Below are 10,382 nucleotides of genomic sequence, written 5' to 3'. Positions count from 1 at the left end.
CTGTCTGGAAGAGATGTGCTCCTGAAAGAAAATATGTCCCTTACTTAGGAATTATTTTGTAAGTACACATGAAAACATAGACAGCGGGACATAGGAGAGCAAACTCCACGCATTTTGAAAACCTGTCTTAGGAGACTGAAGTAGTACAGTTCTCTCTGGTGGAGAATCAAGTGTAAGTGGTTTTCAGGAACACCTGACTCTCTCCCTTTTGCCTCCTCTCTCTTTCCGTAAAGCCTGGCCTTTTTGAACACAAACTAAACAGAGTCTTTGTTGTAAATTGGCTACGTTGTTCTAACTAAGGCAATGTTTGTTGACAGAGCTGGGAGAGTCTGAGATGCAAAATGGAGCATCGCATTCTGCCTGGTCAGTAGGATTTATTAAGATGCTGCAGTCCTGAAAAAAAAACAAAACAGCCTGGTGAAGGGAGGAGGGGACTGGACCTGCCTGGACTGAATCTACCAGGCTGAGCTGAATCCCCAGGGGAATCCTTGCCTTGGAGGAGATGGAAATGGCAGGTAGGCAGGGGGAGGGCGGGGAGGGAGGGGGAGGAGGGAGGACAGGGGAATCCGTGGCTGATATGTAAAATTAAATCAAATTATAAAATAAAACAAAAACATGCTGAGAATAATGAGGAACAGATAAGTATTCCTCAGGAACTTTATAATCCAGCTTCCTTTGCTGTGGGGGGAACTCAGGGTAGCACAGTAGATTTGGCTTCTGATGTGGTAAGTGTGTGTGTGTGTGTGTGTGTGTGTGTGTGTGTGTGTGTGTGTGTGTCTGTGTGCATGTGTGTCTTGGTGCCTGTGTGTGTGTGCCTGTGTCTCTTTCTGTGTGTCTGTCTGTGTATCTGTCTCTCTGTGTGTCTGTGTGCCTGTGTGTCTTGGTGCCTCTGTGTGTGTCTGTGTCTCTGTGTGTGAATGTTTGTGTGTATATGTATGTCTCTCTCTGTGTGTGTGCACATGTATTTCTCTCTCTCTGCCTCTGTGTGTGCATGCACACATGCATGGGTGCCTGTGGAGGCCAAAGGTACAAGTCCAATGTCTTTTTCAATTGCTTTCCACTTTATTTTTTGAGGTACACTTTCTCATTGAACTTGGACCTGACCAATTGGTTAGACTGCCTGGCCAATGGGCCCCTGGGCTGCTCTTGTCTCCCCCTCTCCAGCACTGGGATTACAAAGGCATGCTGCTGTGCCTTGTTTTTTTATATGGGTTCTGGGGCTCAAACTGAGATCTTCACATTTCTTGCATGGTAAGTGCCTTACCGACAGAGCCATTCCAGCCCTCTAGCAAAGCATTCTAATTGAAAGTGAATGAAGTCAAGTTTTCTTTCAGTTTACAGGGAAAGCTGTATAACAATGAACTTGTCTGAAGATTTTGTTCCTTTAGAAGATGACTGTGTTCACATGGAAGCTGGTCTGCTGTGAGGTAATAATAGTGATAATAATGGCAGACCATCTTAAAAATAACACTGTTCCCTTTCTCAAGGTGTCCTGATATCATCGGTGACAATTAACATCGTGGTAAAATGTGAGGATTAGAAGATGACACTCATTGCCTCCACAGTCACTAGGGTCTGGGTGGCATTGCTTTAGAATAAGTCAGACTGTCAGTCAGGCCAAGTATCAAGGACAACTATTAAAGTCTTCTGAAATAATATATACTACAGTATGTGAAGGCTGGCTTAATATCTGTTAAATGAATGAATAAAATGAGCTGTTGAAAATGTGGCTATAATATTCCAGTGACAAAGAGTATAAAAAGGAACTCTACTCACTAGGGCTCACTAGAGCAACTACTGAAAATAAATACACAGACAGAGGTTGAGATACTTTCAGACTGTCCACAGGATGCCAGTTTAGCAGTCTCTGCCTAGTAGTTCTGTGGAGTAAGGACAACAGGATCCTAGGAGGTTAGAAGACTCTAGAGTGATCTGTTTACCTGTAAACAAACACTGGCATCCAGGTCAGAACCTTGTCTACCCTGTCCCCTGCTGCTCAGTTATTATTTCTCTATTGAGACTTTCTTGGGTGACTTAAAAATTTACTCAAGGTCATAGCAACAGTCCCTGTGTGGTACACAGATATTTCCCCAGAGCTTCCTTTGAAATCTGGGGGAGAGGTGTTTTGCAACACTAATGGGCAGGAGCTAACAAAGAGAATGAAAGATGTCTTGCTTTAGTATATTTACTGTTGGCTGCTTGGGACCTTTGTATTAAAATAAAATGGGAAATGAGTAAGCAGGCTCCCTGAGAAAACACTTGATACAAACCCTCAAATACAAGATTCAAAAGCTTTCTGTAGCTTGCTAACATTGTTAGAAATATAGGAAATTCCTAACAAGAGAACTGTGTCTATTTCAGAGATGGGGAAAGCAACTCTTAGTGCCCTTGAGAGGCACTGCATTATTTTTCCTTCCCTAGATCACACAGTTAGGGCATGACAGGAGGGGAATTCAAAGACATGATTTTCATAGCAACCTGTCAGCTCTTCTGCATTATGTCTGACTTTATATAAAGCCGTTGAGTTTCCAAAATACAAATGTGCTTTTCAAAGTGAGCCCGGTGTCTCCGCACTGTGCCGAGTGACCTGATTCTGCTGACCTTACCCTACTAAACAACGTGACTGCTACCCCAAATGAGTCAATATTTTATTTAGCAGATTACTAAAGGAACCAGGAAGATGGTAAAGTTTTATTCCAAGATTATTGAAGGAACTTAATATTACAGGGGCAGAGTTTTAAAGTGTCAGAATAAGATTGGTAGGATAGATGGAGAACTACTTTTTTTTTAATCTATGAGGATAATACCACCATCTTTAGGATTAAACATTGTTTCCACACACAGACTAAGAGAACAAGACAGTGAATCTAAACCCACACTTATGTCTCTTTATATATGACTAGGATCATACTTTTATGAAATCCATGTTCCACCCTCTTTATTTATAGTTTCCTGTGATTTAGTAAGACATTTGAAATGCCCTTGGGAATAAGGCTGACATGGCATTCCTAGCTTAAAAAAGAAGAAATAATGTGCTTATGGTCTGGGCTTAAAACTCCAAGAGTTTTGACAACTGACTTTAAAATGCCTTTCCACAAAACTGTTCAATTTGATCTTCTCTGTGCTTTTACCTATCTTAGATATCTCAGTTAAAGATGATCTCAGCAACATTCTTAGTAATGTCAGTATTTGTTGAGGTGATGAATCTTTCTAGTGGACATTATCATTGGAAATCAGTAGTGGTGTTTATTTGATCACAGAGAATGGGACAAAGAAACGTAATATAAGCTTTTTAAATGAAAGACTACTTATTTTTTGTTTATTCATTTCAGTGGCACTTTGTCTCCAGTGTGAGTTTGCACTTTGAGTGACATGGGTGAATGTCTGTATGTCGATTTTAGTGAGCATTTATTCTCACACTAATTTTCAACTAATGTAGTCCTAAGTATTTTTCTGGGTCTATAAAACAGCAATAATCACATCATTTTCAGACCTGCTTTCTGTGTTTGCAACTAATCTCGTGTTTATGCACCATGGCGGCACACAACCAAGAAACCAGTTTTCAATATGTCACAGTACATGGCAAGATTCAACTTGAGGTTGCTGCGATACCTAAGGAGCATCTCATAGGCTGTTTTCTAGGGACTGTCCTCCCATAGAACCTTGCAGATCACACTAGGCTGCTGTGCTTGTAAATGAGGCTATTACCTTTTGATTCTAACAAAAGAAAATCTCTAGGAACTAAAATGAACACAGTCCTTGTAATAGGGAGTTAAGAGAAAACTGCAATTAGGTCCAAGCTTGCCTAGCAACTGTTCTAGCATAGTAACTGCTCTTCAAAAATGCAAGGAGAGACAGTGCCCAGATATGAATGGATTCCAAAGGAGAGCTGATAATTATTTGCAAAGGCCTAATGGCCCTCCTGGCCAGCCTTCCTTCCAATCCCCACCACTGGATATGTTGTTGGGAATTTGGCATGATGAATCATGCCGTTTATAATTCACTTGCTTATCAGAATTATCCAGCAACCAACCACAATTAGTATGAAAGAGTTTTCACCTTATAACAACAGGATTTGGCTGATCTGGCAGGTAGTCCAAAGCCACACTGCAAATGGTTAGGACTAGTGATATGTGGAGTCCACATTATTTAGTAAAACAACACTCCTAAATGTTAGCTATGCTAACTTGAAGAACTATACCCATGCAAATGTTACTCAGAATTAAAATATACAATGACTGGAATTGGTGTCAGGTTATGAGACCAAACCTTTGAGATGCGATCGAAACGATACTCATTTTGCTTCCTTTCCTGTCCATACTGGAAAATTGCTGGGTTAATTTTGTTCATTTCAGAATATGTGAACAAAATGCTTCTCGTTTTTCATGTCATTCACATCATTAAAGGAGAATAACAGTTGTTTCAGTTGATTTGCTTGTAGGTAGCATGTCAAGCCTTTTGCTCATGGCTGCACAGATCTGACTGACCAGCTCCAGCCTCATCCTCATCTAGAGATCTGATGTTAAATGCAACTAGGTCTGAGGCATTCTCTTTAGAAGTAGCTTGTTCTCCAGCTGTTAGGCAAACTATGTGCATGTGTGGAAGTGTGTTATATATGTATAGAGACAGTCCTCTGCTTACTATGGTTCTACTTTGCAATGGTATGAAATGACATCCAGTAGAAAGCACACTGCCCCCTTTTAAACAGACACATTTTCTGGATGAGGGACATGTATTATGACCCTGTGCTGGCATGCTGGTCAGTGGCTTGGCCACAGCTCCCAGGCACACCAGAGTCTACACTGTCTGGTCTACCAAAGCATGATGCTGAGTAGGACAGGTGTTTTAGAAGCATTTTTTCCTTATAAGGTATTTTCTGGATTTCCATTTTTTATTTGTATCTCAATTTGCATAAATAAAACTGTACTTGAATTTCTACTCAGGCATGTACAGTTAAATAACATCATTTAAATAATTCAGATTCACTTAGGAAGTGGATTTTAGTGGATTATTTTTGTAGCTCTTTTATTAAAATTTTTTTGTCATTTTACATATCAACCCCTGTTTCCCCTCCCTCCCCTTCTCCCACTCCCCACGACCTCCCTCCCATCCCACCTCCATCCCCTCCTCATAGAGAGTAAGGCCTCCCTTGGGTAGTCATCATAGGGGGGGCATATCATGTTGGGGCAGGACCAAGCCCCTCCCCACTGCATCATGGCTGAGTAAGGCATGGCACCATAGGGAATGGGCTCTGAAAAGCCAGTTCTTCTACCTGGGATAAGTCCTAGTCTTATTGCCAGGAGACCCACAAGCACATCAAGCCACACATCTGCCACCCACATTCAGAGGGCCTAGTGCAGTCCTATGCATGCTCCCCAGCTGTCAGTCCAGAGTCCATGAGCTCCCAATAGCTTGGATCACCTGTCTCTGTGGTTTTTCCCATCATGATCCTGACACACACACACACACACACACACACACACACACACACACACACACACACACCCCTTCCTGCCTTCCTGCTCCTATAATCCCTCCTCTCTTCAATTGAACTCCAGGAGCTTGGCCAGGTGCTTGGCTGTGGGTCTCTGCATCTGCTTCCATCAGTCACTGAATGTAGGTTTTATGATGACAATTAGGGCAGTCACCGATCTGAATACAGGAGAAGGCTAGTTCAAGCACCCTGTCCATCATTGCTATGAGTCTTAGCTGGGGCCATCCTTATGAGTTCCTGGGGATTTCCATAGTTCTAGATTTCTCCCTAACCTCTTAATGATTCACTCTGTCAAGACATCTCTTTCATTGCTTTCTTTCTCTGTCCTTCCTCCAACTCAGCCATGTAGAACCCTCATGTTCCCATCTCACATCCCGTCCCCTCTACTCCTCCCTTCCAGTTTACCCAGGAGATCTTAACTCTTTCTCCTTCATGGGGCAATCCATGCATGTCCCCTCTTAGGGTCCTCCTCTTTACCTAGCTTCTCTGGGATTGAAGATTGTAGCCTGGTTATCCTTTGCTTTGCATCTATATTCACTTATGAGTGAATTCATACCATGTTTGTCTTTCTAGGTCTGGGTTATCCCACTCAGGATGATTTTTTCTAGTTCTATCCATTTGCCAACAAATTTCATGATGACATTGCTTTTCACTGCTATGTAATACTCCATTATGCAAATATACCATATTTTCTTTATCCATTATTTTGGTTGAGGGGCATCTAGGTTGTTTCCAGGTTCTGGCTACAAATAATGCTACTATGAACATAGTTGAGCCTATGTCCTTGTGGTGTGGTTAAGCATCTTTTGGGTATATGCCCAAGAGTGGTATTGGTGGGTCTTGAGGTAGGTTGCTTCTCAATTTTCTGAGATACCTCCATACTGATATCCAGAGTGGCTGTACAAGATTGCATTCCCATCAGCAGTGGAGGAGTGTTCTTGGGGAATTTTTTAAAGACTGAAATATCTTACCAGGTTGTATCAGCTAGGAAGATAAAAAACATTATATGCTGAATATTTAAAATTCAAGACAGGTAATGATCTATCATTTACTATAATAAAGCATGCCCCAAACAAATATAAGTAAGCTAAACTTTATTGCAGTTTATTCATAGAGAGATAATATATGGTGTTATAGGCCTCTTGGAGGAATATAAGCATATATAAAGATGCAGTAATAAGTCACACCTGTATAGAGTTTTCTATTGTGATACAAAAACCACAGTAATAGTTACTGACAGTAATACCACACCACAGTAATCGTTATACCAAATAATACTCTTCCAAAGTAATGATTGCCACAGTAATATTGTACCACAGTAATGATTACTTTAGTCACACTGTACTATAGTAATTATGAGCTATAGTGACACAGCCCTATAGTAGGGATTAACCACAGTGACATTTACTATGGTATTTATTAGCCATAGTGACACTGGACCATTATAATGATTACTAGAATAAAATTCTGCAGTTGTAATGATTGTTATAGTGACACTGTACTATAGTAATAATTATTCACAGTGGTGCTATACCACAGTAATGCTTGCCATAGTGCTGCTGTACCTTAGCAATGATTAGCAATAGTGATACTGTACTGTAGTAATGATTAATCACAGTAATACTGTGTCATACTAGTATAATCATAATATGGATTAGTCATAGTAACACTGTAACATGGCAAGTAGTCACTGTAGCACTCTTCTGTGATATTGATTAAACATAGTGATACTGTATTGTGGTAATGATTAGCCATATTGACACTGTACTGCAGTAAAGATTAGCCATTGTGTTATTGTACCACAGTAATGGTGAGTTACAGTAATATTGTACTATGGTAATGATTAACCATAGTAACTCTGTAACATAGTAATGATTAGCCACTGTACTATAGTAATGATTAGCAATAGTGCTATTGTACCACAATGATGATTAGTCATAATAGCACCTATTATGGCAATGATAACCATAGTAAGAGTACTACAGTATTATTAGCTATAGTAACATTAAACCACAGAAATGATCGGCCATAGTTATACTATAGTAATCATTAGCCATAGTAATAATGTACTATGATAATGATTAGCTATAATAACACTATACAATAATAATGATCAGCCATAGTAATATTGTACCACAGTAATGATTTACATAGTGATATTGTACCATGGGAATGATTAGTAATAGTGACACTGTACCATAGTAAAGTTTAGCTATGTACCATGATTAACCATTAATATTTATATGGCAATGATTAACCATATTAATATTGTACCATGGTAATAATTATTTATATTTTATACTGTACCACAATAATTATTACTTATTGTAGCACTGCGCCACGGGGACAATTATTTATAGTTACATTTAACTATGGAAATGATTAGCCAAAGTAACACTGTACCATGTTGATGATTAGACCCAGTAATAATTATCTATATTAATACTCTATCACTGTACCATCAGCCTTTGTGCACTTTTCTACCTCAACAATTTTTCATAGTAATACTTTTCTCCTTCATAGTGATTATCTATAGTAACATTATAATAAGCTAAAGATTAGCTGCAGTAGCACTGCAATATGCTAATGATGAGCTGCAGCAACACTGTCCTATGGTAATGATTAGCCATAGGAACACTGTAGGATGGTGATGATTAGCCATCATAACACTGTACCATGATAATGAATAGAAATAGGAACGGTGTACCACATGATGATTAGCCACAGTGACATTATACCACGATACTGATCAGCAAAGTGACACCGAACCAGCATCTTGGTTAGCCATAGCAATTCTGTACCATTGTAAAAATTGGGGCTGTTTCTTCCTGCTGTGGTAATGGGCTCATGTGTTTTTCTGTTCTATTTGAAAAGCTGTGTGATATTAATCTTCTCCCAGGGCGTATTTTGTCTCTCTGGTTTTGTGTTTACACTCAAGACATATAATATACACAGCATTCATTAACTGACTCTTTTAAAGATAAGGTTTTTGAGAGACGAGAGTTATATGCGCTATTTCATATGAGGAGGGTGGGTGGACACCTGTCTGTGAAGTCTAAGGAATAGTGATATGTTTATTTAAAACCTAGTATTAAAAATTATCATTAGTTCAAATGGTTTGTATATTTATAGTTATGCACTCCTTGATTTTTTTGCTTCACATGTCAGCTATTTAAATTTTATGAACAAATGTCTCATTTCCAATTTGTTTCTAAGAATTAGCTTTATGTAACATAAAATAGTATTCTTTCTGCCTGCCAAAGTTCTTTGGCCTCTTAACTTAAAGCAAATATATTTTAAAAAGTCACTGTATAAATTATTGTTTATTTGTGCAAAAGACACTCAACAGAATTATCAAGAGCAGTGATGTTGGGAGTGTGGTCCTCAAGTGGTACAACCTATGGACTGTTTGTTTCTATTCTACAGGATAAATGCAGAAGGTGACTGATAATATTCATATGTTTTCACTACTCTCAATGCTGATGTGATGCATAATGTTGTCATTTAGGAATTTATTTTTATTATAGTTCCAACACACAAGGATGTCACCATTAGAGTGACTATAGCTAACAAGATCACGTCTTGTTTGTATTTCAAAGTAACTCTAAGTGAGAATTTGGAATATTCATACCCAAAAGATATGATAAATCTTTGAGGTTGTGGGTGGAGTACTTACCCTAATTTGGCATTACATGAAATGTGCATGAATTGGGTAGCATACTGTATGTTATAAGTATACACATTTTTGTGCTAATTGAGAAAAACATATTAAGAGGCAAACAGAAATCAATTGATCCCTTATTTTACTTTGCAGAGCACAGACTATGCTACAGAGGGATCCATGGAGAATAAGACTAGGTCTGAAGCAACCAGACTCTAGAACTTTATAAATATTACTTTTATTGTTTAAATTTTCTGAACAAGGATTTCATTTTCATTTTCCCTAAGAAATGGTTTTGTATACACAAAAGAGATTCTCACTTCCTGCCTTCCTAATTTTCTTGGCTTCTTGGTGCAGTTGTCTGAGAAAAATCAATTCTTATGTCAATATACAAAAGGGGTCATGGTTGACAATGCTTCATGGCCCCCGCTGGAACTCGTTCCAAGTCTGTCAAGAGATTGGAGAGCTCCTTCTCATCTGTCTCACAAGTTCCTTTGCAATTGAGAACTTCAGAAGCATCAAGGACGTGGAGTTCACGGAGAAAATTAACCAGTGTCTTGTGAATAAGGCGTTGACACAAAGCATCCAACAGTACCAAATTGAGTCAGACAACTTGTGAAGATGCAGCAATCAATAGTGTCTCAGTGTGTGATGGAAAGAAATGCTGACTGATTTGTGTGGACATTATTCTTGGCCACAGGACCAATCATTACATTAAAAACTTTGACAAACCACAACAGTTTATTTATACACTTACTTCTGTATTTACCCATATCTTATTGTAATATCTGTGGGGCACTGTGCATGCCATTCCATACGTGTGCAGATCAGAAGAAAACTCTGTGGAGTAGGTTCTCTCATTCTACCTTTACGTGGGTTGCAGGGGTCAAATTCATATCACCAGGCTTGAACACTTTTATCTGCAGAACTATCTTACCACCCTATTTTTCTTATTATAAACCATTACTTGATCATCATAAAAAATCAAGTTATATGAGTTATATCTTGTTTTAATGTGTGCTTCTTCTCTGCCAGTCAAGATTACTTTTATATGCAAATTATAACCACAACATTTCTTCTCCATTGCCATCTGACCATTTCTCATCACAATTTTGAATTCTTTAGTAACATGATTCTAAAGGTCCACAGCTTCCTGCATATATACATGTAGCCAAATAAGGTAAGTAACCACTGCAAGACAGCACCCCTGTTTCTGTATCATTATGA

At 38.9% G+C, this 10,382-nt stretch overlaps 1 long non-coding RNA gene across 1 annotated transcript; it reads left to right on the top strand.

The window, feature by feature from the left end:
• Nucleotides 1-254: 254 nt before the first annotated feature.
• On the top strand, nucleotides 255-10,107 carry LOC143270000 (uncharacterized). The gene is made up of 3 exons (XR_013046813.1): nucleotides 255-515; nucleotides 1,335-1,427; nucleotides 9,309-10,107. It is a non-coding gene; the product is annotated as an uncharacterized LOC143270000 (long non-coding RNA).
• The last annotated feature ends 275 nt before the right edge of the window (nucleotides 10,108-10,382 follow it).

Source organism: Peromyscus maniculatus, chromosome 21 (genome assembly GCF_049852395.1).
Source record: "Peromyscus maniculatus bairdii isolate BWxNUB_F1_BW_parent chromosome 21, HU_Pman_BW_mat_3.1, whole genome shotgun sequence".
NCBI classification, from domain to species: Eukaryota; Metazoa; Chordata; class Mammalia; order Rodentia; family Cricetidae; genus Peromyscus; species Peromyscus maniculatus.
This window is presented reverse-complemented; position numbering and strand designations above follow the sequence as displayed.